This window comes from Macaca thibetana, chromosome 9 (genome assembly GCF_024542745.1).
Source record: "Macaca thibetana thibetana isolate TM-01 chromosome 9, ASM2454274v1, whole genome shotgun sequence".
Taxonomy (NCBI): domain Eukaryota; kingdom Metazoa; phylum Chordata; class Mammalia; order Primates; family Cercopithecidae; genus Macaca; species Macaca thibetana.
Window position 1 is genome coordinate 120,785,315 of NC_065586.1, and position 26,553 is coordinate 120,811,867.

Here is a 26,553-nt window from a genome sequence, read left to right on the forward strand (position 1 = left end):
TCACGTGTCAAATGGGATGCTGGGCCAGATAAGTTGTTTCTGACTAGTGAGACTGCAACTGCAGTCACATATCAGGTATGTGGCTTTCACCAGGTCTTTATGCCTCTCTGGGCCTCAGTTTCCTCACGTGTCATAGGCAAATGGCAGCTCTGGAGAGAGCATGAAAATCAATAGATTTGAAGGTGCTGAATGAACTATGAGAAAAGACAGTAAGTTGATGATGCCCGTCTTGGATCAACTGCTATGCTGGCCTTTCCAGTCCCACTCAGACCTGATATGCAGTTCAAGGTCCAGGAAACTGGACAAAGGCAAAGGCCAAATCCTTACGTGCTGCCATCGAGTGCCCTGGCTATGACCTTCCATAAAGCAGAGTCAGAAGCAGGCCACAGTGACATTCTTGCAATGGGTGGGACAGAGGTAGGGAGGAGGTGGTGTTGCAGAACCAGCCCCCCTCTTACATATCCATGGGGTGAGGATGGGGATGTAGGCAGGATTGCATGTTCCGAGTTTAATCTTTATGCATACAGGGGCATCGTGGTGTCGTTCAATGACAACCTGATTTACAGGAGTTTCTTAGAGAGCCAGGAAGTTAGCCAGTGACCAGTTTTGACATCTTCATCTTCTACCTCTCAGGACAAGAATCTCCTTTTCCTTTACAAAATGTTTATGGGCTCTCGGACTCTCCCTCTCCTGCAGGACACTCCACCCCCAGCCCAGGCTACACACACAGCTTTCCTACCGGTGCAGCTCCAGTCGCTCAGCAGGCAGGGAGAAGCATTCCCGTTGGTGTCTACAGCTCTCACAGAACCCCCAGAGCCACTGCACAGAGGGAAGGTAATCTCTCCGCAGCTGGGCCTTGGAACACAGCTGCGAGGGCAGTGATCTCTTTATCTAGGAGGCCTGCAGTCTGGGGCCCCAACATACTGGTTGAAGACAGTATCACACTGGGACATGACAGGTGATGCAAGAAGATCCCAACAAGCTCTGTAAGAGCTGCTATAGGCATGAGAGGCACCAGGTTGCCCATTTGCCACCCACTCATCAGAGGTCACATCCTAACCTCAGCTCACACTTCAGGACTTCCCCCTTCCTGATCTGACTGAGTCATATCTACCAACCTACAGGGTCTGTTGTAGAAATTAATCAGACAGGCTCATCAATCACATGGTAAGCCTTCCACCTTCTCCCCTCTACCCCCACATCACGCTGCAAGCTCTACCACACATTCGAGAATGCCATCATCTGCCAAAACAAAACTGGAGGGACTCGAAGCTGACAGGCAGGTCTGTCATATGACAAGTATACCCGAGCTCTGTGGCACCTCTCAGGTCAAACAGCCAAAGCTATCTACCTGACTTCTACTGCAGGGGAGGGTTCTGGAGGGCAGGATAAACTCTAGTAAGACTACTCCCACCAGCAGCCACAGCACAATGGCGGGGGAGCTGCCGCATGTGTAACAACAGCCATCTGTCTATACACAGATCAAAATAGCACCAGATTCTTGCCTCTTAAGGCAGAGAAAGAGATTCCTGCAAAGAAGGGCTTCACCGCCAGGCGCAGTGGCTCACGCCTACAATCCCTGCACTTTGGCAGGCTGAGGCAGGTGAACTGCTTGAGCCCAAGAGTTCAAGACCAGCTGGGCAACATGAAGAAATCCCCATCTCTATAAAAAATTTTAAAAATAGTCCGGCATGGTGGCACACACCTGTGGTCCCAGCTACACAGGATGCTGAGTATGGAGGATCACTTGAGCCAGGAAGGTCGAGGCTGCAGTGAGCTATGATAGTACCACTTCGCTACAGCTTAAGTGACAGAGAAAGATCCTGTCTCGCAAAAAAATAAAAAAAGAAGAAGAAGAAAGCCTTCATGGAGTCCTAAGTCAAAGCTAAGTCCAGGCATGTGGCTTTAAATTACTTAGAACCGGCCAGGGAATTAATCTAAGAAGTCTAGGGGAACAGCTGCTCAACGGGTCTTGAGCTCCTTCTTTATTTTTTGGCATGCCATGGGGGTGGGGGAACAGGAGAAGAAAGGGGCACCTCATTTGTAAACACTTGCCCCACTTCCTTCTAAGCACTCTGGATATGACAATCAGGCCTCCTGACTTAGGGCAAAGACCTGGGTGGAGAAGTGTTAAAGAGGAAATTACACAGCCAACCAGAGTCACCCGGCTTAAAAGCAAACACCTTGGGACGCCAAGGTGAACTCTTCTAGGCTTTTCGTTACAAATCTAAGCAAGACTCAAAAGACTGTGGAAGAGTTAACCCAACTTCCAAAAATGAGTAATCATCTTCCTCATTAGAAATGGCCCAGGCTCCAGAAACAAAGATTCATTCTATTGTTTGTCCGCAGCACACCCCAAAGTGCTTGACGGACTGCCAAGTACACCAGCTGCAGCTGTAGCTGTCACTGTCCCCCTAGTGGAGCCATCTGAACCAGGCCTGGGTGTACTTCCCTTGCTCTCAGGAAGCTCATTCACTAAGTCAGCAGCAAAACTCTAAAGCCAGGACTCTGAGCACTCCTCCACGCACCTCCCAAACCAAACGTGGACTGGCCTTCACCTCGCTGTGGAAAAGGGTTCTTGCCCAGTGTCATCTGGATGGAGGAGTTCAAAAATGTGCAGGAGAAGGAAAGGTTACACATCAAACCACCAACACAGCCAGGCACAGTGGCTCATCACGCCTATAATCCCAGCACTTTGGGAGGCCAAGGCTGGCGGATCGCCTGAGGTCAGGAGTTCGAGACCAGCCTGGCCAACATGGTGAAACCCTGTATCTACTAAAAATACAAAAATAGCCAGGCATGGTGGTGGGCGCCTGTAATCCCAGCTACTAAGGAGGCTGAGGCAGAACTCCTTGAACCTGGGAGGTGGAGGTTGCAGTGAGCCGAGATCACGCCATTGTACTCCAGCCTGGGTGACAAGAGCGAGACTTCATCTAAAAAAAAAAATAAAAACCACCAACACTAGCCACCTCGATCAGGAGCAGATCCAAGGGAGGTGGCACAGATGATGTTCTCAGACTTAAAAATAACAATAATACCAGCCTAGGCAATATAGTGAGACCTCATCTTGACAAAAATTAAATTAGCCAGGCATGGTGGCATGTGCCTGCAGCCCCAGATACTCAGGAGGTGGAAGCAAGAGAATCACTTAGGTAAGCCAAGGCTGCAGTGAGCCCTGATCACACCACTGCACTCCAGCCTGGGCAACCAAGTGAGATCCTATCTCAGAAAATAATAATTTTTTTAAAGTCATAAAATATAAAAACAAAAAAAGAAACCCTATCAGACTGAATAGCTGGATGGGATCAGAATGGATGAAATTTAACTAGTACTGGTCAGAGGCTGGCATTGAAGCACCAAAACCCAGTTTCCAGTGTGCTGATGAGTAGTTAACAGCACGCCACAAGCCCTGACAAAAGCCTGCGTGGCAGGCAATTGTGCCCATTCATTCAACAAACCCTTACTGAGTGACTACTTTGTGACTGCTGGGATGATGGTAGGGGCTGAAGACACGAACATACATAAGCCACAGTCTCCACTCCCACGGAAGTTAAAACTATTAACAACTGATGGATGAGTGAAATAAAAACTAAATAAAAATGCACTAAAAGGCAGAGAATATTTTTAAAATAGCATGATAAAAATAGCATGATAAAATAACGGGGACCGCTAAAGTTCAGAAATCTGGACCGGCTGCGGTGGCTCACACCTGTAATCCCAGCACTTTGGGAGGCCAAGGCGGGTGGATGGCTTGAGCTCAGGAGTTCGAGACCAGCCTGGGAAACATGGTGAAACACATCTCTACCAAAAATAAAAAAAAAATTAGCTGGGCATGGTGGTGCATGCCTGTGGACCCAGCTACTCGGGAGGTTGGGGTGGGAAGACTGCTTGAGCCCGAGAAGCGGAGGTTGCGGTGAGTCTGGATCATGCCGCGGCAGTCCAGCCTCGGGGACAGAGTAAGAACCCATCTCAAAAGATAAAGTTCATAAACTTGCATCACAACCTTCATGGGATGGTACAAAGTCACCCTGCAGTCTCTCCCTCCCATACCCTGGCAGGTCCTCTGCCTGGACAGACTCTTACTCAGTTCAATTGTTAATAAATCAACAAACTATTGACTAGAACTGTGATCTTCACGAGGCCCAAGTCTAGCAAGTGCCAGAGGTGGCATCCACATCCACAGGGCCCCAGCATACAACGCTGGCAGAGTCGCACTGCAGGCCTCGGTTCTGGCTGGCCTTGTCCTGCAGAGCATGGCCTGAAGGTCAGAGTCTGTAAGGCAGTCTCCCCAGCAACACCAACCACACCCCTGGGCGAACTTTGCTTCCAGAGACCACACTGGGCCAGGTCTCCTTTCGCAGAGGTTACTTATGGGAGACAGTAAAGGAGTAAGACAGCGTCCCCAAAACTCAGCAGAATCCAACTTAAAAGTCACTTGCCTTTCACAAGGAAAAATCAGTCAACCTCTAGAGAAATGAGCGTAAAACACAACGTGCCCGTGTCCTCGTGCAGTTCTATCCTCCTTACTCACTGTCCCTGTGAACACATGTGCCTCAAGTGCCAAATCAGCCTGCCCTGCAGACTGTCCTACTCATGAGCAAAATAAGACACATCATCTCGTGAGGCACAGCCAAGGTGGGAAGTGACCTAACTGCCTAACAGGAAGGACAGGATAAAAACACACTGCAACACCATGCAAAGGACAAAACGCAGCTTTCTAAGAGGCTATGAGAATATGTGGAAGCTTAAAAAATTTTGATCTCATAGAAGTAAAAAGCAGAACAGAGGAGACTAGAGGCTGGGAAGGGTAGGGGGAAGGCGGGGAATAGGAAGAGATTTGTTAAAGGATACAAAAATACAGCCAGATAGAAGGAGTAAGTTCTAGTGTTCTATAGCACTGTAGGATGACTAGAGTTAACAATATTATGTAGTTTCAAATAGTTACAAGAAAGATATTGAACATTCCTGGCACAAAGAAATGATAACCGTTAGAGATGTGGATATGCTAATCACCCAGAGCCCATCATCATACATTATATGTGTCGCAACATCACTATGCACCCCATAAATAGGTACAATTATGTGTCAATTTTAATTTTAATTTTAAAAATTAAAAAAAAAAAAAACAAAGGCTTCGGGAGCCCAACACGTCCAAAGAGGAAACCATCTTCAGGTATAGTGCTAAGCAGAAAACCAAAGATCAGAACCATGGGTATATTAAGCTCCCATTTGGGTGAAACTAAATAAAGAATTGTGCCAGTAATACAGAAGTCCTGGAAGGATACAAAGGAAACGTAACATAAAAGCTGTCTTCCGGGAGGGGAAATGGGTAGCTGGGAACAGAGATGAGAGAAGACTCCTCAAGAAATGGATTTTTGTATGTTTTGAATTTTGAACCAAACGAGGTATTGACTTTCACAAGAAATAGGTAATATTTTCTAAAATCAAAAATATAAAAAACACCGTATTTTTATATACATATTTGTGCGTGTATATATCTGTATATTCTTGCACATGCATATGGAATATCTCTGGGAGGACAAACAAGAAAATGGCATTAGGAGTTCCCCCCAGGAAGGAGGGAGACATGTAGCTGGGGACAGGGATGAGGAAACTGCTTTTCACTGCTGAGTTTGTACACATCCACGTACTGCCTATTCTTCAAACATTCTGGAGTTCTCCAAATACCACATGCAGTTTCCTGCCTCCAGGCCTCTGCTCATGCTGGTCTCTGGGGCTAGACCTTGCCGCCTGCTTCCGCTGCTCCCTGCTGCCCTCTCAGCCTCCAGACTCTCTAATCTCATCTTTTAAACTCAGTTCAGGTATCACCACCTCCAGGAAGACCTCCACACCCCACACTGAGTCAGGTCACGCGCTCTGCCTCTGTGCAGAATGCAGAGCTTGAATCACAGGGCCACGAAACGAACCAGTGAGCTGCCGCCCCAACAGACTGTGTGCTTCTGGAGGGCATGAGCCCAGCCTCAGTCCCCTGAGTCCCCAGAACCTGGCACAAAGAGCTGCTCAGGAAATGTCTGCTGAAACAAAGAACACAATCACCACGTTAAGTCAAGTCTCAACGTTCTTGGTGCCAAAGATACTGAAATCTCTCTTGCTTGCTGGGGGTTTCCGATAGCTATCAAAATGTTAACACTAATCCCAAGCACTGCACCTCCCGATCCACGGAGGGGCTGAGCTCAAAGTTTTCTGGGTTCCACAGCAGCACAGCATAACAGAAAAACACAGTGACCAGCACAAAAACCCCAGTATCTGATCATGCTCACACCTCCTCAGGAACCTGCAAACACTCATCAGAGTTTCTGTGGGCGGGAGGATGGCCAGCAGCCCTCTCACACCCAACCATGGGAAAACCGAGAGCCCAGGGCCCTGCCCTAACAGCCTTGTTTTCTATGTTCTTCTTTTAGGAGCAAGAATCTTGCTGCAGTCAGGGCCTGATGTGAGGGAGGCAGCACTTGCAGGGCCGGCCCTGGGCCAGGCAGAGCCTGGACAGACCAGGCCTCTGCAGGAACCCCAGTGGGACAGGGAGGGCCAAGGTCTTGGGAGCCTCCACAGAGAGCAAAAAGGGTCAAGGGGAAGATTATATACACATGTGATGCTGCACTCCTTAGAACAGACTTTTACTCAGAAACAAAAAGTATTTCTAGGTGACTGTAGTTAAACTGGCAACTCTTATGCATGCCCTGTGTCGTGCTTCTCTCTGGACAGTATTTCCTCCCGGTATCAGTCTTGTCCCAAGTCCAACACACACCAGGCTGGCTGTGCTAGGGACTGAGGGATGATGGCAGGTAATACATAAATAAGTTCATGTAAACAGCAAGTGTTCAATTAGGTTTCCCACAAGGCATGGCATGTCATATGATAATAAATCCACACGGACAGAGGAGTGAGCCTGGAATTCCAAGTGGGGTGGTACAGATCTGGGAGATTTCCTAGAGGAAGCAGCAGGAGTGTTGGGCAGGAGTTCAATGCCAGAGACGGGGTGAGGGTATTTCTATTAGGATGCTGCTAAATGACATGTCTGACACTCCAGCAAGCTAGGGGGATGGGGCTGGGGGTGGAGGGCCCCTTCCCAGCTTTTGATGGAAGGGGCCTCAGGATGCCCAGACAGGTCAGCCGCCACAATATCAGCCAGTGCCAGCCCTCTCACAAGGCCCAGGCAGGGGAAGCTCCGCACACCAGACAGCCACAAGCCGCCACCCTGCTCCCTGCCTCCCATCACTCTGTTTCTCTCCACCTCTCAGCGGTCTGCCCTCCCAGAGCTCTCCTGCCTGAATAGCAGGCAAACAAGCTGAGCTGGGGGCACGGGGAGGTACACAGGCTGGTGGTTTACTCAGCTGAACAAAGCCAGGTGACCCAGGGGATTCTAAGAGGTCATCCCAAACGTCCTTCTTTTGTAAATGGCAGCATAAAGGTAGGAAGCTGCAAAACAGTGATTTCCATCCCCCAGTATACCAACAGTCCAGCCCTGACCCAAGCAGCTCGCCCAGAACGCCGACAGACAATACAGTAATTGTGTTGTCCCTTGGGGAATGGGAGTGGCCATACACAGCCCCATACGAGAATGTCACGATCATCTCAGACTCCCGAGTTACAAATATGTGATCAAGGCATGTGCTGGGCACGCGCTTCCCACGTGTTTTTGTGGATATGAAAGCACAAGGGCCAACGTGCCCAGCTGCTGGGGACTGGGAGCTGCAGAAGGCAGAGTACTGGGGCAAGGAGAAAACCACACAGAAACGCTCCATTCAAAGCCATGACTGAGTCAGTGTCCCCTTGTTTCTGAGGAGCGAGAGGAGCAGGGGGAACACTCCTTGACAAAACAATACTGTGAGCAAAACTGCAAGGCCAGGCAAAGCCAGTGGCTGCCCGCCACCTCCCAGTGACTACATCTGGAGCTAAAGACACAAGACCAGCAGTTCACTCTGGACAACTAAAACCCCCAAATGAGAGGAAACCACCACTAACCACTTAGATGTGCCCACTGGCTGAATGTATGGACTCCAACACTCCACGTCCTGGCTCTGGGCCTGCTTCCCCAGATGGGTCCCAGGGTCTCTCACCTCCAGCAGCCCTGGCTAGGCTCAGGTGTCGTCAGGTGCGGGAAGGAAAGGGCACAGCAGTTGATTCTGGACATGGTTACGCGCTCTATTTCCCATCACTGCGCACAGACACTGATTTCAGGGCACCTGAAACAAAGGGCGCCCAGCCTGGGACCGACGGCAGTGAGTGGGAAGCCTCGTGAAGCATTCTCGAGTACAGGGTAACCTGCTGTGTCCATGACAGCTCTGTCAGTTCCACCCAAACGCAGCCTGTCTTTGGTGAGAACGGGCAAAATCAACCTATCTGGGAAACCAAAAGCTCAAAACTCAAAATCACCAAGGCTGCCTCCATTAGTATCTGGGTTCCAGGTGGAGGGTGGAAACCGAGATGGACAGTGGATGGTGTGTGTTAGTGACAGAATTACCTAAAGGTAGGAAATCAATGTGTCTCCAGCTATCACAGTGGAGAGTCTGAAGACAGCTTCCACGAAGATGGCTGAATGGAAAACAAAACATCTCTGGGAATCTAGTTTCAAGTTTCCCAGAAAATAAGACACGGCAGCCGAGACCCACATAGGCCAACCCACATCCTTGCTGGGGGGAACACTGGAGTATCTGGCACCTGCTTCAGCAATGTGCACTGGTTCTCCAAGCGTGGACCCCGGATCAGTAGAGAATTGCCTGGGAACTCATTAGAAAGGCAAAGTTTCAGTCCCCAACCCCAGACAAACTGAATGAGGGGTGGGACCCAGCAACTGTGCTTAGTTAAGCCCTCCAGGTTGAGTCCGGTAGTCCCTAAAGTTTGAAAAACACATTTTTACTGGATTTGATACCTAAAACCCTAGTAACTGGGAGGACAATTTTGCAGATGAGAAAATTGGGATCCATAAAAATTGAGTTTCTTGCAAAAGTGATGAGGTCAGAATTGGACAGGTGACCTACTATCCACCCCCAGCACGTCCTCTGGCCAGGCCCTGGAAATCTACATCTAGATCGAGATGATCCTTGGCCTTCAGGAGTTCCAACAGTCCCTAGAATGCACTGAAGGAGAACAGTGGCATTGTCAGAGCCTTGGGGCCCCTTCTCAAGGCTCTTGGCCCAGCAGAATCAGAGGCTGAACCAACCACCCAGGTGCACAATGCCCTGACCAGTAGGTGAGAAGGAGGCAGGTGAGGATGCCGTGTTTCTGCTGCAAATAAAAGGGGTGGGAAGGGCTTTCAGGCAATGGATTGACAGGCTACATTTTTCAAATTCAGCAAACCATTTGGAATGACACCAAGAATCCCAAAGGTTGACTAGGCGGTGAAATATGTGTGAGAATCAGAAGGAAACAAAAAGTCACAGAATAGTTGCCACAAGAAGAGGTAAAAACAGGGTTGAGTGAAAAAGATAAATGACAGGAGGGATTGCTATTAGATACTTGAAGAAATATGAAGAGAACACCTCAATTCTTTGAAAAATATTAATTACCATCTGGCGAATCTTTGCTTTACTTCCACTTGCTGTATTGGGTCTCTGTCAAAAGAATGAGCTAGAAGAATGAGCTGAGATGCATGTTTCATCTACCCTAAGAAATGTGTCTAACACCAGAAGTTATCTACTTGGTACACAGCAGCTAGGCTGCCTATCATGAGAATTTAAAAATTAAATCTTTATTTGTAAAAAAATCCCTTGCAGTACCTATTAAAATCCAGAAGGCACTTTTTATTTATTTAGTTACTTATTTATTTTTGGAGACAGGGTCTCACTCTGTCACCCAGGCTAGAGTGCAGTGGCACGATCTTGGCTCACTGCAACCTCCGCCTCCCAGGCTCAAGCGATCCTCCCGCCTCAGCCTCCCAGTAGCTGGGACCACAGGTGCCTGCCATAACACGCGGCTAATTTTCGTATTTTTAGTAGATGGGTTTTCTCTATGTTGACTAGGCTGGTCTCGAACTCCTGGGCTCAAGTAATCCACCTGCCTTGGCCTCAGGAAGGCACTTTCAGATAAGAAGATTAAACTAGGTGAAGCACCTGAGTGATTGGCAGGGGGTGGGGGGGTGCAGGGGTACAAAATGAATCCCCAGGTCACCCAGCATCACAGGGCCATTCAGGGGGTAGAAGGGCCCCTGGGCTGAGACTGGCTCCTGAGACTTAAGGGACATTATTTGTACTTTCAGAGTTTCTATTAGTGCCCTGAGTACTGGCTTATCTTTGCAAGTTTACTAGCAGGTGGAACACGAGGTAGCAGGATTATGATGGCAATGACCTTGAGCACTGCGAACAGCCTGGGCATTTCTACTAGTCACTGCCATTCACCATGGTTCGCCCTGTGCTAATAACCTGGAGAGCCAGAAAATCTGAATCTGTCTTCTGAATGTCTTATCCACTCCCAGGATCTCAAACTCAAATGCCTTCCAGGGCCAAGTAGGAAACATAAATGAGAGAAGCATGCTGCACAGGAACCGAGATGATATATGCCTGGTCCACCATGGACGGCTCTGGCTACAGCTAACTGTGGTGGGCTGTTTGGGAAAGAAGACCCAGGCTACTATTCTTCTGGCTTGTTAAGAGAAACTGAAAGTAAAGACTTCTTTGCACAATCTCCTTTTTATGTTCTCAAGAAATTTAAAAATTTGTAAAGCATCATATGAGCCAAACAAATCATGTGTGAGGACCACATCTGGCCGCCAGACCACCAGAGTGCAAACTCCGGTCTAAATGATGCTGACGATTCAGACCCCCTGAAAACACCCAAACAGCTAAGTTTCATCTTGGTTTGAAGACCTCAATGGACTCGCTTGGCCTTAGCAATTCAGTCACGCATTCTCATTGGCACCACTCCCTTGCTCATTCGGTGAGTTAGCTAGAGGCCTGAAGATGACTAGACAGCTCAGACTGTGTGAAATTCCATGCACAACAAAGTAGACCCATAAAACTCCCAGTCACAGCCAGCAGAGGCCTGCCTTCCCACCCATGGACCTGGAGAGACAGTTGATCCAGTTTGTTCACTTGGCCTGATCCCATGGGAGGCTGTGGCACCCATTCCATGGAGCAAACCATGGCATTATCTGAAGTAAAGCAGAGTCTGGGGTCTGCCCTGCCCCCACCAGAGAGCTCCCTTCTGGCCTCGCCCACGAGGTGGGGTAGGGAAACAGTTTCCATGCCAAATACTTCTAACACATGCACGTAAACCCAGCAGATGGAACAGACAATTCTGGATCCCTGACGCCTCCAGACTGCTGGCTTTGGTTGGGTCATCATGAAGAGAACAGCTGCTTCCTCAATCATGACTACTGCACAGAACAGAGGATGCTGTTTTGATGACTTCTATGCAAGATATAGAAACAAGAGGGGAGTTTCCTGCCTTTTATTTCAAAATAGCCCAGGACAAATGAAGACTTCTTGTACCATAACAACACATTCAAAGGGAAAGCTTGATGGAGTTGGTTTTCTTAAATGTCACCCCACAGTGAGCAACCTACTTCTCTGCCCACAGGCCGTGATAAAAATGTCATCAGGGACCCATGCAGAGCAGCAAGAGACTTCTCTTTGAAACAGCAGCATGTGCACGACTGGGGACAAAACTAGGTGGTAAGGAGAAACCAGCTTTGGAGCAGAGGGACCTGGATTTCAAGCCAGGCTCTAGCCCATCACAAGTCACACTCTCTCAGAGACATGGCAGAAGCTCAGTTCCTGCCCAGTGAAGTGGGGCTAGTCACTCCCAGCTGGCTGTGCGATGAGCAGATGGAGAGAGAATGTATGCGGAGTGCTTGGCACACAGTAGGTGCTCAGAAAACGGCAGCACTCTAAAAACAGATAATTTCCATTATAAATGTATTTGTGCCTGGGTTCTTTTGGGCACATGGAATTAGTCTCCCTAATTCCACTACTAGGACAGCAGTGAGAAATTAAGGGCAGAGCCCAATCTCGAATGATCTCACCCTCCACTGGCTGAAGAAGGAAGACACAGACCATTTCCAGGGGTGGCTGGCTAGAGGCAAGCACAGTGTCAAAGGTGGCAGCGGGACGGGAGGGGGACACGTAATCAAGGCTGGCCTTCCAAGGCTATTCTTTTCCCTTTTAAACCATGTGGGGAAAAAATCTTCCATGTATGACGTCTTAAACACAACTTCCTCCCTACTAGGCACTTCCTTCATGCAACTGTTCTAGAGCTAAGTTCACCAGGCTTTTACTTATCTGATTTTCTTCTTCTTTTCACTCTTGCCCAAGGTCCTGAAAAGTCCTCCTGGTATCTTATTCTTGCATTTTATAAAGGTTTCCATCCTGATTACAGAGGGAGTGGGCATTGTTTAAAGTGTGAAGATTCATGTAGACTGTACCCATGTAAACCAAACATGGAAAAGCCAGCCATTCCCAACAGGAGCGCTGGACCGGACTTCTGACTGTACAATGCATTTCAGAAACCTCAATGTAGACGGCCTGGACTACAACCAGCCCTCTGGTTGTAGTCACACAGCTCCTCTCCACAGTCAGAGTCCATCAGCATGCACAGATGTGGGGTAGATGGGGCCAGCACCGATGTGTTTATGCCTGGGTCTGATGAACTGGAGATCTATGCCCTCTATATTTGCCTTCATCCCTCAAAATGACTCTGCCCCCAGTTAGCTTCCAAAGAGATTCCTATTTAGAGCATTTATGGACCAAGCAAGACAAGAGCTACAGTTCAGCCCAGCTCTAAGCTACTCAACACATGGCATCAGTGTTAGCAGTGGACAGCATTTTAAGAAGTAAGTCACATGATACTAGCTAGCTGAGGGACCTGGAACTCACCTTCCTTTCTCATGCCACACAATAGCCATCATTTTGAATGAATGAAGTAGAGGTAGTTCTTTATCTGATGCCCATGGAAAACATGGTCATTTCATCAGACCACGTATTTCCCATTCCAGCACAGTAGGAACAATGGTATAACCCATCAGGCCCAAATGGCCCAGAGCAGAACAGATCTGAATACATGAAAATGGGATTTCTGCAGGACCCAGCATGCAAACACACATGGGGCACTGGACATGGCCAGTGGCCCCAGTGAACAAGGAGCTGGGGTTACAGGCTGCAAAGGGGCATGGCAGGGGCCTGCTAACCGTCATAAGATCTAGGGACAGCCTCTTCACTCCAGGCCCAGGTTCCCTCTTCCACAGCAGACATTCCTCCATCACCTTAGAGTCAACAAACTAATTTTCAATTTTGTGTTTTGGGAGCAGGAAGGTCCACTGTCTTGTCTTTCACCAGAATGCCTCCTCTGCACTTTTGGTTCCCTCAGATTTGGATTCTCCCCACACTGGGACACAGTCTCGTGTGCTCCTACCTGCAATGACAGCAACGTTCTGGGTCTGTGCTGTCCAACGTGAGAGGTGACCAGCGCATGCGACTATTGAGCATGTGACATGTGGCTAGTGCAACCAAAGAATGAAGTCTTCATTTCATTTAGTTTTAGTTAATTTAAATCACCACATGTGGCTACACCTAACATACTCAATAGCCCAGGTCTGGAGTGCAGAGTATTCATGTGGAGAAGAGGTCAGTACATTTTTTTCCTGTAAAGGGCCAGGCAATAAATATTTTAGGCTTTGTAGACACCGTGGTCTGTAAATTCTACTGCTCTGGTGTGAAGGCACCCACAGATGTTACCTACACACATGGGTGTGGCTGTGTCCCAGTAAAACTTTACTAACAAATGTAGGCAGTGGGCCAGGTTTAGTTATCAGGCTATAGCTTGCCAATCCTAAAGTTGGGAGTTCAAACCCCAGAACAACTGCCCATGAGCTAAACGACCTTGGGCACTTTACCTTACAGAACACTACATTCTTCATCTACAAAAGCACTCACTTCTCAGGGTGGTTATATGAATTAACTGCGAAGCCTAACACACAGTGGCATTCAAAAAGTACTTGCTGGGCCAATGAAAACGGGAAAGAACTGGGTGCTTGGACTTGCACTATCCTATTTATTCCTCCTCCTCTGTTAAGTAGGCACTATTATTCCCAGTCCACAGATGAGAAAATCACAGCTCAGAGAAGTGAAGTGGCTGAACCAAAGTCAAAAGCCATCAAGTGGCAGCACTAGAACCCGGGGATTCTTTTTACTGGTTCTGTGCCCTACTCTCTCTTCTCTCAGGCTTTTCTAACTGACATCAGCCCTACCCAACATTCTGTCCAACTGTCTGGGCTCATCTGTACTGCCTCGTACTATAAGAGGCTCCATTTATAAAGGAAATCATTAAGAAACACAAAATCAACCTTTTTTTCTTTTTTTTTTTAAGGAATCTAAGACGTTGAACTCTACTAGTTCCTGTTACAGACACTGTTCTGGAGCCCATGTCACCAGCAGTAACTCACTGGAACACCTCTCACAAGGCGGCTCCCCTCTATCGTGCAGGGACCCAATGAGGTGTGGCATGCTAGACCATCACATGAAGTTCCGGCTGTGGCCCTTCCCCACGTCACCTCCAAAACTATAAAATGCTTCCCCCACCTTGGAGATGGGAGGTCAGAGAGATGCTCCCTGCAGTTCTTTCCAGAGGTGCAGGGGCCTTCACATGGGCTGATGCAGCTCAAACATGAACTGAATGATGGCTTGTTTCTTCCCGCATTTGGCATGAAGACCCAGATCCCTCCCAAGTCTTCTCCTTATCTCCTCCTGCCTATCTCCTCCTCCATGTCTGCCAGGATCAGCCCTGAGCAGAGGAGAGGGCAACCTGGGATTGCTGTCTTCTCCTCCAGGGCCATAAGACACCAGTGGCTGTGACCACCATGCTGGCTCCAGTAGCAACCAGGGGGTAGGACAAAAATTGAGCCAAAGCTAAATCAGAGACGAGCAGTCAGCCACTCAGGGAACAAGTGCCTGGGTTCCAGCTCCCGCCTGTGCCTACACTCGGGGCTAGAAATCAGCCCTGTCTCCAACAGCGCCCAAAGCCTGGCCAGGCCAATGGCTGCCTCCCATAAGGGACTCCACCCTGGTTCCCCCAGGTTCCACTGATCCACCCAGAAACGGGCAGGATCAGCCATGCTCAGTCGTCGTCTTACAAGCACAGGGGAAGGGGTTGGCCAGGCAGGAAGCTGGCAGACCCAGTAGTTCAGTGAGCAGAGGAGCATGCCACCATGTCATGTCTCAGAACAACGACTTCCTGAAGTCGTGTAACATATAAGGACTTACCTGAACTTCACACATGCTTTTAAAAATCATTTTTTGGCCAGGTGCAGTGGCTCACACCTGTAATCCCAGCACTTTGGGAGGCCCAGGCGGGTGGAGTACCTGAGGTCGGGAGTTCAAGACCAGTCTGGCCAACATGGTGAAACCCCGTCTCTACTAAAAATACAAAAATTAGCTGGGCGTAGTGGCACACGCCTGTAGTCCCAGCTACTTGGGAGGCTGAGGCAAGAGAATCACTTGAACCCAGGAGGTGGAGGTTACAGTGAGCCGAGATCACGCCACTGCACTCCAGCCTGGGTGACAGAGCAAAACTCCGTCTCCAAAAAAAAAAAAAAAAAAAAAAAAAAAAAAAAAATCTTTTTTTTCCCCAAAGCAAGTTAGAACTCATTTTCCTGTGGTCTATCACATACTCTCCCGAGCCTAAGTGTCTGATCCCCTCTCTGCTCCAACTTCTGGCCATACAGCTCGTTCACTCCAGTTTGCTGCTCAACTTTTGGCCTATGTGGACGCACCCAGGCCAGATCCTCTTTTACTTTCTTTTCTAACAGGTGAAGGCATGTGCTAACCTCCCCAGGAATGAGTTGAATAGAGAGGTTTACTGTTAAAATCAAAACCATCTGCGGCTAACTTACTCACTTTCTTCTTCCCTCAGGAGTAAATGCAGATGAGCAAAACCCTACCAGCCCTGGAAAAGACACCCCACAAAGCCAAGATGGGCTGCTAACTGCAGTTTTGCCTCTGCCTCTGCACAGGTTCAGCATTTTTCTTTATTCTCCTCTTCTGGGCCCAGGTCACATGCCACAGTCAATGGGGCCTGGAATCTGGGCTGGCATCTGAGGGCAGCGGAGGCCTCAGGCGCACTGGCCTCCAGGAGTCAGGTGACTCAGGCCCGCCATTCTCGAGTGTCTGTGTCAGCAGCTTCCCCCTGCCTTTGAGAACACCGGTGAGAACAGGCTATGACAGAGCCCAACAGGCACGGAAGCTCCTTCTTCCATCGCACCAACATGGTTAGGGGCCTGTTTTTCCCTTTAAAGAAAAAATAGTCTTACACTGAATCGGACTGTTTCAACTCACACGCCAGAACTTTGACTTCTTTAGTTCCAGTGCAGCACAGGCAAGAGGTTCTAGAAGCTCTTGGGAATCCCAAGTGCCCCCGCTAAATGCCAGAGTTTTGCCTAAAAATAAACAAAGACCACATCACTCTGGCCAAGGCGGCACTTGATGAAAATTCTCAGAGGCTAGTCTCATGCTTCTCCAGGAAGGTCACTCCTAGGTCAAAAAGCTGGGCCCCTGGGCAGTGGCGCCCCGAAGGTGGACCTTCTCCCAGCACTTCGTCCTTCCCTTTACTGCCATCCTGACCTAGATCAGCTCCGCTCCCCTCTGAAATCTACACTCTTCTCACCCAGGCTCCAGGTCTCCCAGATTCCCTGACGCAGTCTCATGCCGCTCTCCTGGTCTGGAATATCTCCTCCTCCCCATTCTTCATCTGTCTAAACTCCTACTCATTCCTCAAGGCTCAGGTCAGCTGTCACCCCCTCCAGGAAGCCTTCCCTGCCCTCCTCTCTTCAGCTCAGTTAGAGAGACCTTCTATGACTTCCAGAGGACAGTGTGACTCACCAGTACCTTGTGTAAACATATCTTCATTCATTTATTACACTGTGTCTGGCACATAGTAGAACCTCAATAAACACCTGCAGTCTGACTGTCCATAACATGAGCTATGAACTCCCTAAAATCAGGGATTCGGTAGATGCATCTCTGAATTCCTCGGGGCCTGATGACGTGCCTGACACACAGAGTAGATGTTACTCCATACTGATTGAATTGCACTGAGCCTGGGGGCCACCGCCATGGCAGGTATGTTCTGTGCTTATCACAGGAACAGTGACACACCCAAGGAGGACACAGTGGGCAAGGATGACACACTCCACCTGGCAGATGAGTTCTGTCACATCCATGAGACCAGAGGCAGCCGAGACACCTCGGAGACCTCCCTTATGCAGCCCTCGCTCACAAAGCTTCAGGATCTCATCGTCCTAGCAGAAGGTCTGCTTCAAGGCCACCCATGCCCAGCCACCTTGGTGGTTCCTCTGAGAGAATGCTCTAGGACCAGCCCCAGAGGGGAGGGGCTGCCACAGTCTGGAGTCAGGGCCCCCTCCCAGAGCCTAGTAAACAGCATGAGTCTTCACACCCCACACAAAGGGGTCTCCCTCAAAGCTACCCAAAGTGCAGCAGGAAATCTCATGAGTCAAGACTGTCCATCCTGTTCACCCCACAGGATGCCAGCCAGCCCTAGACTCATGAAGAGTGATGCTCACCAGACCCAGGGAATAGACGCGTCAGGAGTCAGAGGCCTGCACCAACAGAAGCCCAGGTGGCGCAGCCTGGACCCTTCCCTCTGTCCTCCAAGCCAAGGGCTCCTTTCAAAGCTTCAGCAAGCTTAGATGAGCTCTTGCTCCTGCAGACACTGAGGTCAGGTTCAGGTGGCGAAGGGATCTAGAAGCAGTCAGAATCACACCGCAGGCTGAGCGGGGGGCAGGCGCCCCAGCTGCAACCACATAACCCGCACCCAGAAGACGCTGACTCCAGGTGTCCAAGGCAGCTCCCCCAACATGAGAGGAATAGCAAAAAACAAAGGTGCCCACTGCAAAGCATCTAAACAGAATCCAAAAGGTAGTAAGTGGGCCCCTCACTCTCAGTCTAGGTAGGGGTGCAGCCATTAATTCCTTGGTTTCCAAAGAATTCATTTACAGAAGTGTGGGTCGCAGCAGAGCCAAGATGGTGAGGCCACATCACGACCCATACATGCATTTAACTTTCTATGCTTAGGACCAAAACTAAATCACTTTTGGTAAACAAAGATTTAGTTTCCTAAAGAGAAAACTTAAAAGATTTCACCAGTCTCAACTCTTGGTAACAGACACACTGCAAACTAAACTGTAATGCATACTTTCAACTTTTCCTCCCAAGAAAACCCTGCGCTACCTGAGAGAGGAGGATGCTGGAGGAGAAAAGGCTCTAGCTGCCCCAGCCTGACCCGTCCAGCCAAGCCCAACTCCAGCTGAAGTCCCCTCTGCTCTGTCCTGTATCTTGTCACCACTGACTGACCTCCTCAGGACAACCTGCCTGACTCCCGTCCTTCCGGCCCTTCTTCAGTCCTCACAACAGCACACGATTGCCACAGGCCGTGTGAGATATTCACTAATGTTTGGGGAGCTCTAAGTGTCCCCACGTGTGGTCTCATTCAGGGCCCTGAACCTATGGGTTGGGGTTGCTGTCAGCACTGCCATACTCCAGATGAGGGAATGGGGGCCAGAGACAGTCGCCTGCTCAAAGGCATGGCCAACAAAGGGCAGACCTGGGATTTGAACCCAGGCTTCTGATTCCAAAGCTGAATGCTACTTTTGCCCTCAATGATACAGAACTGGGTTTCACCTAGATTCTGTCCAAAGTTCCTCTGTGATGCCAAAGAGTCCCCATTCTTCCTGCAACCACAAGAAGCACCTGGTTGGCATGCAGCTGACCACGAGCTTTGCAGCAGAAACCCTGCTTGCCCAGTCACACTCATCTCCTACCTGGCATCGCTCTGCAAGGCACTACGCCTGTTGCAAGGGGCTTCTCAAACAAGCTCTAAACTAATCTTCCTAAAAATGTTGGGTGGCAGGACCAGCAAGGTGAGAAATCGGAGGCCCAGAGAGGGTTACAGGGCAAATTAGGTCCAGCAAGTAGGCAGTCTGTGCCCACTACCTTCCAGCCAGGAAATTCAATCGTGTGACCGCCAAAGGGATTCCATGGGAGAACGGTTCCTACGGCCCGGTCCTCACGATCATGCCACAGAGGGGCTTCCCTGCATCCCGCTCTCCTTCTGGAGACTCAAAATCACAGACACCTCTTTGCCCCCGGGGCTCAGGAGCCAGGCTCCCTCTCCTCACCCAGATCATGGAGAGAGTCAGCTGCAGAGAACTTCTTTCCACCTCCAAACATGCAGAGAAGCTGCTCCCAGCCAGCGGACTGAAACTCCCTCCGCTCCCAGGCCCATGGCCAAGACCAATGCCAGAGCAAGGGGAATTCCAGGCAGGGCCGGAGGCCTCTCCCAGCTGGGCTTTGTCTGTCAGGGTGCTTCAGGCTTCAGCCAGAGGGCAGCCTGGGAGGGAGGGTGGCCTCCACGAGGTGGGGGCAGGCAGCAGCAACTGGAACCTGTATAAGCCACCTCTCCTGCACAAGGCACAGTCCAGCTGCCAGGACACACAATGGCCCCAGACAGGACCTGTACAAACCCAGCTATCCAGGAGCTCGAGGGCCCACCCACGCCCCCTCCTAGAAGTTGCAGCATGGCACCCGGACAGGAGCTGCCAGGGAACGCCCACTGGGCAATGCACATGTCTTACAGCAGGAACTCTCCTCCCCTGGTGAGCACTGGATGGAAAAGCAGCAGGGTGTGGTAGAAAGAATACAGGACTGAGGTCAGCTGGGCCAAGTTCAAATCCCAACCTCCCCTCTCAACCTGGGGTGAGTGATTTCTCCAGGCAGCATGTCTTCAGCAATGACATTAGGCTAGTCCCTGAGCCATAGGTTGTGCCGAGGATTAAATGAACTAATGAAGTAAAGTGCCCGGCTCCACGCTGGACATCCAGCAGATGTCCAATCAATGTCTGCTGAATGAATATGGAAATTGCAGCCCCGAGGAAACACCAATTCTCTTCTCCCTTCACTCAGCCCAAACCCAACTCCCCACAGCGGGGGGAAGAGCCCTTATTCACTACTCACCACCACCACGACACAGCCAGGCAGACTGACACTTTTGGCATAGAGGCCAAAACCTTTTTCATCAAACTCACCTTTACAAGGTTTCAGCACCTTCCATTGGGGCTGGTGGGTGGGGACGGGGATGGATAGCATGTTTCACTTGGCAAATGAACTCTCTGAGCAATGATCAAGTTCACCTGTTGGTCTATGCTAAAGCAGGCTGTCCTGCAAGCAAGAATAAGGTTCCACATCATGAGAGCACAGCAGTAGGGCAGGGACTCAGGAGACAGAGGCTGCACCTTTGAGAACTGGCTACAGGACCCTGGGAGATTCACCTCACCTCTTAAGGATCAGACCTCTCTTCCAGAAGTTTACATCAGCAGGCCCAAGAAGCTCTCGCTCTCCAAGCACCCTGGCCATTCTAAACACAATTCTATGAAATGTAATCCTGAGTATGTTCACAGGAAGACAGGCTCTGAGCTGTCAGGGACAACCAAGTGCCTGATAGAGTGACATTCACTGCAAATCTGGGTGAAAAAGACTCACCACTCACTGAGAGTTGCCAGGATATGCCCTGGAACCTAACTGCATCTTTCCTCCCCTGAGCCCCAGGGGCACAAACCCCCAAAAGGAACAAGACCACTAGGACCGTGGGGAGGAAGGGCCTGCATGAGAACTACCCTGACACCACAACCTGAGTAAAATCTGCCCCCTTCAATCTGGAAAGAAAGTGGTTCAGAGGGACTGTGCTGAATCTTGGCCCAGCAGAAACAGAAATGACCTCGAGGATGCCCACAGCAGACACTTCACCTAGGGATGGTGCCTTTCAGATGCCACTTCATCAAGACATAGCAGCAGTAGCAGCAGAATATGCCAATAGGTTTGCTCCACTCCTGAATATGAAAGCCCCCAATCTCCTGCTAAGGAATAGGGAAACTAAGGAACAGACCCCTAGGTATGCATGGGGTCTATTACAGCCCTCACTCCTCAGTCTTGGATGCACAAGAGAATCGACTCAGGAACTTTAAAGATACCAGTGCGGGGTTGTTGCCCTCCCTCCCCAATATTGTGATGTAATTGGGCCTGAATGCAGCCTGGGCATCTAGATTTTTTTTTTTTTCAACCTTCCCGGGTGACTCTAATGTGCAGCCAAGGTTCAGAACCACTACGCTAGCTTCTAGAAGTTCCAGCACTCTCCTACAAACTCTTCAGGGGCAGAAAGGACAGCATGCCCAGCCAGGCAGGCCTTGCTAGAGATGGGTCTCCTTATTCTTCCTTCAAAACACACGCACACTCACACACCCCCGCCCCCAGAACCAACCTGCAAAGAGCCATCTGTCTGAGACAGAATGCAGGGCCGCTGCCCAGCCCTGGCTGGGGCATACCGAGTTCAGCCACACTGGAGGATATACAATTGTGTTCAGTGACTTGATTACTTTAGGCACATAAACAAAATATGATATTGTACAGACCTGGAGTGGCAAACACCACATCATAATTTACTCTGAGACATCTGAATTACAAACGCAAAAAGAAAAAAAGTTGGAAACGCTTTTAAGAATCTCTTTGAATGGAAAACGGAATCTGAATAAATGGCGGTGCTTCCAGTGGGCTGCCAGGTTTACTTCCTGTTTCCCCCAGAAGGTCACCGGAAATGTTTTCTTGTGAATCTGCCTTTTCTGAGACTGAAGCAAAACATCTCAGCCTCCCAAACTATGGCACTACCTTTGCTCCTATAGTACATACAGATTGCAATCACTCCAAAAAAAAAAAAACACACACACACACACACAGCCATAGGAAAGGGGAGTGGAGGGGAAAAGGCAGTTAAAAGTTCTAGGTTTCCCTGTGGTGTTAACAAGACTAAATAAAATTTCTGCTTTGAAATAAAACAGAACCCAGTGCCTCTATCGTATGAATACACAGCACAGCGTATAGAAAGCAAGCAGGCTCTGAAGGGATAGAGCTCCTTCCTGGCTTTCTGCCTTCCGGCTATGTGGCCTTGGGCCAGTTACTTGGCCTCTCTGAGCCTCGGCTATAACTGCAGGTTTGCTTTGAGAATTAGAAAGTGTATACAAAGCCCAGGGCCCTGGGTGGGCCTTCAACAACCAGTGGGTGCTGCTATTATTCTTTGAACAATCTGCACCCATTTCAGCTAAATCCTTGGGAATCACATTATACCAGCGCAGGGGAAGAATCTGTTTCTTTGTTTAATGAGAGAACAAAAAGAGTGAGTGGAGAAGTCAGGAGTTAGCCTGCCACCGCATTCTGGGGTCAAATGGGCTGTTTACCAACATGATTTGCTTTCACCCTCCTGAGAGTGGCACCATGGAAAAAGTCCTTCCCGAGACTTACAGATGCCCAAGAGGCAATGTGGTTTCCATGATATTCCAGCATGGTCTGGCCAAGCTGTCCCCCATCCCCCATGCAAAAGCCAGCTTCCCCGTGCAGCCCCCACAGCAGGAGAGAGGGAGAACCATTAAAGAAGCGGGGGTGCCTGTCACACTTCTCTGTAACCCCTGACGTGATGTGAAATTCTACAAGGTAGACCCTTTGAAATGCAAAATCTTCCAGAGTCCTTCAAATGTGTTTTTATTTTCTCGGGTTCCTAAGGCTGCTTTCAGATCCACCCATCAGTATTTCCCCCTCTCAATCAACCCACATTTAACAAAAAAAAAAAAAAAGAAAGAAAGAAAAGAAAAAACAAGAAAAACCCAAGGACGTCTCTATTTTTCAGAAAAGCTCAAGTATCTCCAATCACTGTGAGGAGAAAGAAAATAAAATCTTCAGCTCCAGCCTCCTTGCATCACTCCAAGACACCCAGAAGCCAAGTTTCCTCTGGAAGATTCCCTCCCATCCTAGCCAGCACAGCAGTCTGTTGCTCAGATCTGAGAACTTTCTGAGATAAGAATTCGAGTTCCCCCGACCCAAGTTCGGTAAGGTTAAGACAGGCACCACCAAAACCACAACCCGCAATACACCAAGCCCAAATCTTGCCCCAAAACCCGGTGCACAGGAGGTTTGGATTAAGCATCAAAGAAGTTACCTTAAAGTTGTTCGGCAAAGAAAAATACTTCACTGTAAGAAGAACCCTAGGGAACGGTAAATTGCTTTTGAATATGGACTTTTCAGTGGCGCAGTCATTAATCATGTTAATGTAAACTGCGCTACAACAAAAATTTTCTAAGCAAGTCTCAGGGCACATCAGCATATCTAAGCCTCTGGGTTTGTTTCCAAAGTTCACATCCCGGCAGGCAATGAAACTGCTGTTAATGGGGTCAGCTATTACAGTGCCGTCCCCAACCTTGGGCCATAATAAAGGTGACTCAGCCATCCAGAAAAAACTCTCAAAGTTACGCAGGAAACAAACAAATTAATCAGAGAAAGAGAGTCAATGATTTTCGGAAGGTGTATTCATTGGACAAGTTTAAACAGAAACTCTCCCTGGATGATCGGACTGACACTTCAGGAAGGAGTTGAGGGACAACAATCAACACTCCTCCCAGCACCCAAGTCCCCTGGCCAGACCCTTTGTGGAGTGGAGGGGAGGGCAGCAGCCGGATGAGGCGAGGAGGAGAGTCCAGCAGAACTAAGCTTCACTGAGCCCCGCCAGCTCCAGCCATGTGCTTCGGGTTGGCAACAAACTGGTTCTTTCAAGAGAAGAAGAGTCTGACAAAAAGGACAGCTGCAGCAAAGCAGAAGCTAAGGGTAAAAACCTCTCCAAAGCCCTATAAGGATTCTCCCCTAAAGTTAAACAAACAAAACACCATTGGGGTTTGCAAGGACTAGTTAATCTATTAGTCTTCCGCTTGCTGGATCAATTAAAGAGAGTCCCTCCACATCTGGTTTCCATAGAAAACCGAAACTTGTATTATCAGCACATTACATAACAAATTATGCCTGCAGGTTTCTTTTATTACACATCAGAGAGGTGTGCGTGGTGGTGGTAATGATGGGGGTTGTGCCGATCTGAGAATTTGCTTATTTTAGTCTTTTTATTTAAGGGTAAGAACAGAAAGTTTTCCATACAATGCGCAATTTAACTGCAGAAAGTCACGCCACCCAAATAAAACATCAACTGAACAATCCGAAGGTGGGCCCAGAGCTCAGTCTTCAGGGCCCAAGGCAAGGAGTGAGAAGGCTGTGCTTTTTAAAAGAGCTCCGCAGCGTCCCCTGCTGCCAGCTCCTAATATTTAAACACGGCTCGCTCTCTGGCCTCCAGAAGGGGAGGAGAGCAGGCTGGCCCTTCCTGAGCTTCAATCAAGGGTCAGGCGCCTGCTCACTGGACCCGCTTAAAGGAACCCAAGCCCGCTAGGCTTCTATAGGGAGGATGGGGAAGCTAGTGGGGCAGTAAGGGAATCAACAAGGGGAAAGAGAAAGACTAAAACATGGAGACGGAAAGGGCCCAGGAAATAAGACCAGGACTTCCCATAAAATGTCAATTAAGCGTAACCACCACAATGACAAAAAGGTATCATAAAGCTCTTTCCAAAAGAACTTTATGAACTTCCAAAATGCTATGTGCAACATACCCCAAGTTGAAAAGAGAAGGGGGAAACTGATTGAAAACATTATGAACCAAGACAGGGGAATGCTCTACTTTGTCCTGAGAATAATGGAACATTCAAGTCCACTTCTGCGGCAATGAGGTTGCTAGTTTCTATTTAAAAACTTGTCTTTGATATCAAAATGACTGCACATGAATCTCACCTTCCCAAAAGAAAATAGGAAGTAGTTGGGCAACATCATTTGAATTCAAATAGCTTCGTTCTCTGAAGGAACGTTTGGAAGAAAAAAATACAGGCCTTCCCCACGCCTCTCCTTAGCTTTCTAACCTGAAAAAGCGCCTGGAAGCTGGATCGGCACACTCCCAGGTCGCATGATGGGTGACAGCCAAGTGCAGACACAGAGTCAAGGGCTACCAAGCCTGATCCAAACCTTCTCCCACTGAATGGGACGATCAGTTGGGACAAGTAGCTGTTTATGTAGTCCGCAGCTAAAGGTGGGGTGGGGGACCCTGTAGACCTGCAATGCAGTATCAAAACTGTAACTGACACACGTTACTCTTAAACAGCTAAATTAAAATGAAACCAAAATCTGGCCTAATACGGAACAGTCAGTTTCACCTGGTCGGCTAACTCCATTCCTTCCCAATTCCTCAAACCAGGTGGCATCTTTTAAACGAGTCCAGGATCTGGAGCAAGGAGGAATCTCCCTGCCAGCCGGTGGGGACTGCTGGGAACACATATGCTAGCATGTCATTTGGAAGTCTGCTAATATGTTGTAAGCAGCACAAGACGCTTGCCTGGCTTCCCAGGCCAATAAACAATGCCATTCCAACTCCTGCAGCAGTCAATAGGAAACAGTCTCTTTTCTCCACCATCCAACAATTCAACAAACATTTGTTCCTGTTGAACAACCGTCAGCCTGGCTCCATCTGCACCCGCTCCAGCAAGGCGAGCGCAGCGGCACAAATGCCCACCCCAGGATCCCAGACCCGGAATGCAAGCCATTCCGGGGGCCACTTTCCTAACACCACCGAGTCCAGAGATTGTACCGTATGGAAGACTCGTAGTGTGGCCTATAGGAGGCAGAATCCCATTCATCAAACGCTGCAAAGAGCTTTTCTTTGTTCACCATCGTCCTAAGTACAGTACGTGTTAATGAGCCTGGGCGGTCAGATGGAAGGAGCTCGGCTTCAGGGGGCGTCCGAACGCGAGGGACCCAGGCAAACCTGTCCGTGCGGTTCGTCGCTGCTGCGGCGCCCCGGCCCGAACCACGAGCATTGTTCCCCAAGTCCGAAGACGGGGGTGGAGAGCTGGGGGCTGGGGGACACGGTGGGGGGCGGGGGAGCGAGAACACACTTGGGACAACACAAACCGCAAACCCTCCCCGGATTCTGGGTGTCCTCGATTCTTTCGTCTCTGCCCCACCAAGAGAAACCCTGAGCGCGTAACCTGCCTCCCACGGGCTTGCAAAATCCAAGACAGGCAAAAATGTGACTTGACCAGTGTGCCTGTGCCGGACGGCCGTTCTCGCCATGTGCAAAAGCCACGCCGACGCGGACGCCCCCACTCACAAGCCCCAGCCGTGGCCTCCCTGCGGGCTTCCCCCGCCCGGGACAGAATGCCCCCTTCACCACCATCCTGACCGCCCCGGACAGTCCAGCAGCAGCGGAGCCCGCCGCCTCGCGCCCGCATCCCGGGGGTGACGGGTGCAAACTTCCGCGAACAAAAGAGTTGTCTGCAAACGATGCGGGAACTTCGGGGCGAATGGGGACACCCGGCTCCCGAGACTCCGCGCCTCCTCCGCAGAGGCTAGTCAAGGCTCAAGTCGAGACGCGGAGACGACACCCCCGGACGCAGCAGTCCCCGCGCCCGCCCGCCCGTCCTGGCCTGGGGAGCGCAGACTTTTCCGCCGCAGCCAGGCTTGTTCGTCCCCATGCCTGTGCTCTGACAAGTCTCACGCCTGCATCAGGGGCGAGACCGAGCGCCCGGAGAAACCGCCCGACCCAATCCAAACGCGAAACAAGGCAGAAAAAAAGACAACCAGCAACACTAGTAAAAAAGAAAAAAAAAAAAAAAAAAACAGGCAAGCC

At 49.6% G+C, this 26,553-nt stretch overlaps 2 protein-coding genes across 6 annotated transcripts in view; one reads left to right on the forward strand and one right to left on the reverse strand.

Annotated features, from left to right (window-relative positions):
- Positions 1 to 26,553, forward strand: part of ABRAXAS2 (abraxas 2, BRISC complex subunit) — a 943,775-nt gene that overhangs the window by 826,909 nt on the left and 90,313 nt on the right. The window lies entirely within an intron of this gene.
- The window catches only part of FAM53B (family with sequence similarity 53 member B), a 255,921-nt gene that overhangs the window by 228,902 nt on the left and 466 nt on the right, over positions 1 to 26,553 (reverse strand). Inside the window, exon 1 of one of the 5 annotated variants that reach the window (XM_050803750.1) lies at positions 19,142 to 26,512. The exons of 3 other annotated variants lie outside the window; for them this stretch is intronic. The gene's annotated coding sequence lies outside the window, so the exon portion shown is untranslated. One more of the 5 variants, XM_050803752.1, reaches the window with a different exon arrangement.